Source organism: Myotis brandtii, unplaced genomic scaffold (genome assembly GCF_000412655.1).
Source record: "Myotis brandtii unplaced genomic scaffold, ASM41265v1 scaffold325, whole genome shotgun sequence".
NCBI lineage: Eukaryota > Metazoa > Chordata > Mammalia > Chiroptera > Vespertilionidae > Myotis > Myotis brandtii.
Window position 1 is genome coordinate 1,959,476 of NW_005362486.1, and position 4,777 is coordinate 1,964,252.

Below are 4,777 nucleotides of genomic sequence, written 5' to 3' on the forward strand. Positions count from 1 at the left end.
CCCGGCGTTTCAGGCAGGAGCCAGCCCTGAGCTGAGCTCTTTGGTTTGTCAGCCTTCGGGTGGCAAAGCGCCTCAGATCCTGCGCTGGTGCCCCCATCGCAACCGCCTCCACCAAACACCACATCCCCACGGGCTCTGCGCTGGCAGCCAAGGCCACAGCTGCTTCCGATCTCTGCACAGACCTGATGGAAATGAGAAGCCGGTGGGCCGTTCCTCAGGCCCAGCTCCTCCTGAGGAGTCCACGCGGCCTGGCCTGTCAGCAGGGCCTGCGTGAGCAGCAATCGCAGCAGAGCTTGCTCTGGGCTGGGAAGCGAGAGGGACAGGGGCCTGGGGGCTGAGGGGCCCCGGGGAAGTCCCTCGCCGGCCCTGGGGCAGATGGGGATGTTCTCAAGCTGCTGCGGGGAGAAGGGCAGGGCGGGGCCGAGTAAATTCTTCAAGGGCCGCTGGTCTGCCGTCTTCTCGGGCCGTATCTTCTCTCTCCCGTCTCCACGCCTCTCCCAAAAGACCCGTCCTCCAGTGGGGCGCCTCCCTACCCCCCAGCTCCAAACTCGGCCGCAGTTTCTCTTTCCTGTCACCTCTCAGCTGTACCAGGAACCCGCTCTGGACACCAGAAAAAAAGGCCTCTCTCCACAAAGCCACTCTTCCTAAAGCAGTGATGGCGAACCTTTGAGCTCGGCGTGTCAGCATTTTGAAAAACCCTAACTTAACTCTGGTGCCGTGTCACATATAGACATTTTTTGATCTTTGCAACCATAGTAAAACAAAGATTAATATTTTGTGATATTTATTTTATATATTTAAATGCCATTTAACAAAGAAAAATCAACCAAAAGAATGAGTTCGAGTGTCGCCTCTGACACGCGTGTCATAGGTTCGCCATCACTGTCCTAGAGCTACAGAATCACCAAAACTCAAACACGGAAAATAACATAAGTGCCTCTCAACCTGGCCTCTCCCTCAGCAGCACCCTGACCAAGGGGCACGCGGTTGGGCGCATGCAACAGGATGCATGGGTGACCGTATGTCTTCCTAACGTTTATGCTTTAGTGCCTGTTGAAAAAATATAACGAGCACATCGAACTGGTTCTATTTTTAGTTAAATTGCGTTCAGGATACATGACCATATATGCGTGGTACCAAGGCTCTGGGAGGAAGAAGACAGTCCCAGGTAGGAGAGTGGGTGGGTGCGGGGGGAGGCCTATCTTGCCAGCTCCCCTCTGCCCCGGGAAGGCACGCAGCCCTTCCCTCTGGGGCAGCTGTCACTTTCCAATCACGCTGCTCAGGTAAGAACCACGCCTCTGGGTGAATCCTGAGACTGAACCCGTCTGAGCAGCACAGCCCAGAAAAATCCATTCAGGACAGAATGCATGTTCCTCTTTCTAGAGCAGTGATGGCGAACCTTTTGAGCTCGGCGTGTCAGCATTTTGAAAAACCCTAACTTAACTCTGGTGCCGTGTCACATATAGAAATTTTTTGATCTTTGCAACCATAGTAAAACAAAGACTTACATTTTTGATATTTATTTCATATATTTAAATGCCATTTAACAAAGAAAAATCAACCAAAAAAATGAGTTCGCGTGTCACCTCTGACACGCGTGTCATAGGTTCGCCATCACTGTTCTAAAGCAATAGGCCCTGTCTAAATGGGCCTGGTCTTTTTTTTTTTTTTTTTATGCTTTTATCGATTTTTAGAAAGAGAGGAAAGGAGAGGGATAGGGAGACAGAAACATGGACGAGAAGGAAGTATCATGTGTCTGGACATGTGTCCTGACCGGGAATCTAACCGTGACCTCTTGGTTCATAGGTCGATGCGTCAACCACTGAGCCACGCCGGCCGGGCAATGGGCCTAGTCTTAATGTAGTGGGGCAGCAGGAAAGACAAAGTCTAACAAGAAAGGAAAACACACCCTATGAACCTGAGAACCTGTCCATCCGGGAGAGCCCCTCCCAGGAGGTCAGGCCGATTCCGATGACCTCAGACAGACATAAAACCCGCTGAGCTCAGCACAAGCGACGGAGACATGAGCGCGGCCTCGGGGTCCCCGCGGACCCCAGCTGGTACCGGGCCGCCCTCGGCTCCATTTGACAGGATAAAGTGAATTCATTTATTCGGTTGTTTTAAGTGAGCTCACGCCAGGCAGTGCCAGAGAACAGAGACATAAATCTTTCCCGGCACAGAGTCGTGCCAAACACCTTGGACGGCCTCACTGCCCGCCCAGGACAGTTTTCCTGCCTCAGCCCAGGCCCAGGAGGAGGGGGACGCACTGGAAATCCAAGGCCGTGGGGGAGGGTGTCAGCAGATTCTGGGAATGACAAACTTGTCAACGCTGTGGCCTCATAAGAATTCTTCCAGTAAGAAAGGCAAATTTTTTACCCCAGAGCTTGCCTTAGCGCTCGCTCTCCGTGGGCGCGAGGGCGGCCCGGCCACTTGGCCCGGCTGGGGGTGACCCTGGGCGAGGAACGAGGGTTCTCTCGCTTCTCTGAAGGTGGCATCGGCACCAGAGGTGGGGCCGCTGGTCGCATCTCACCCCCTGGGCCGTGGGTACAGCCTCAGATGTTTCTAGACCGGACCAAACCCAAGCGGCTGCTGGACACTCCCTGGCCAGAGAGGAACCCTGCCTGAGGCCACAGAGCCACACGGAGAAGGGACAGGGCCGAGTGGCTGCAGGATGGGGAGCAGTGTGTGTGTTCCTTCACGGAGACATTTCCTTAAAGCGTTTATTGTCTGCAAACTCTGTAAAGCAGCAAATATGGGGACGAAAGTCGCCCACCGCCTTTCTGTCTCTCTAATGTGTCAGATGGTTTTGTGCCTCCAAGTTTCTTGTCTCTACACATCTGTGTTGTTGGGACGAAAGTCGCCCACCTTCTGTCTCTCTAATGTGTCAGATGGTTTTGTGCCTCCAAGTTTCTTGTCTCTACACATCCTCACACTGTGTTGTTGTTAATCCTCACCCGATGATAGTTTTCCATTCATTTTCTTAGAGAGAGTGGAAGGGAAGGGGAGAGACACCGAGAGAGAAACATTGATGTGAGAGAGACACATCGGCTGGTTGACCTCCTGCACATACCCCGATGGGGGCCAGGGATCGAGGTCCGTGCCCTTGACCGGATTCAAGCCGAGGACCCTTCAGTCCTCAGGCCGACGCTCTATCCACTGAGCCAAACGGGCCAGGGCTATCCACATACTTTTAAAGCATAATTGCGACCAGGACTCTCCTGGCCCCTGTGCCCCCATCTCCCCTTTTCTTCAGCCAAGAATTCTCGCCGAGTGTGGCCTGCAGGCGATGAGCCCGTGCCGCCCAGACCAGTTCCCCTGAAGCTGCGGTTTAACTGGACCCCCGCATTGTGTGCACACTGCAGGCTGAGGTAGGCGCTCTCAGCCACCTCGGCAAGACACGGCTCTTCCAGAAGCCGGTGCACAATCCCTTCCTTCCCTCTCCCCACGGCAGGGACACCTCTGCGGTGCTGGGCCCGGCCGAGAGCAGGACCAGGAAGGGTCTCTGCTCCCACCTCAGGGTCCGTTACAGGTGAAGCAGGAACACACGTCCGTGGCTCCACCAGACGAAGCAGAGATGAGAGGGGTTTGAGGGCTGGGAGGGACCTTGGGAGACGAGGCCATGGCAGGTGGGTTGACCTCGTCCAGGCACAGCCAGGGCTAGTGACACTGGAGTGGGGCTGGCACCTGGTCTCTGGGCCCCTCCCGGACACACCACTGCCCTCACTCTGGGAGATGAGGCAGCACGTGGGCCACAGGGCCCACCCCGGTACCGGGCTGAGACCGCCTCACCATGGGACCTCCCCTCCGCCCGCGGCCTCCAGGCCCCGAGTGCCAACCCCTGTGCCTTTGCTCCCAGCCTGCCTCCTGACTTTTCTGAGTCAGGAAAGAGCCTACCAGGTGATTAAATATTTTGAAGCAATCACTTCCCCACAAACTAACGTCTGGACTGAATACATGGTTCCTGCCAAGTGGATGCAGTCAAATGAAAATCCAGAGGGTTTGGGAAGTTGATAACATGGATCTGCAATCAATCTTTGGGAAATAAAAATGGCAATGATATTTTTAAAAAATAAAGAGAGAATTAAAGTAACCAAGAGGAGGAAGAAGTCCTTAATACACATCCCATAACAAGAATACTTAAAACTGTGGTCCTGGCACAAGGATAAGCTGGAATTAAGTAGACACAGAACCCTAGTATATGGGCCTAGGTGTGCGGAAATGTAGTGTGATGAAGGAGGTATCAGGAGGCAACAAAATAAAGTGCTGGAGGGTAGGAGCGAGGTGTGTGACCTAAGAGGCCCCGACCCTTCAGCTGGTCGCTCTGGAACACTGACATGTACCCACCCACTGGGGCCAGGTGCCCTCGGGGTCAGCAGGCACCGGCTGTCTGGACAGCAGCAGGCGGGAGCGACAGAGGCCCTGGATCTCAGAGGGCAGAGTGCCGCCCGGGGAGCAGTCCCTGCTCTGGACTGGCACCTCAGCTTCTGTGCCAGCGGCTGTGCTATCTCCACTCGGGACCTCTTTTGGGTCCGGGCCCTCCTTGAATCAAAGGGAAGGAGACTTGCCTGGCTGGCGTGGCTCAGTGGTTGAGCGTCCACCTATGAACCAGGAGGTCACCGTTCGATTCCCTGTCAGTGCACATGCCCAGGTTTTGGGCTCGATCCCCAGTGTGGGGTGTGCAGGAGACAGCCGATCAATGATTCTCTCTCATCATTGATGTTTCTCTCTCTCACTCTCTCTCTCTCTCTCCCTTCATCTCTAAAATCACTAAAAAAAA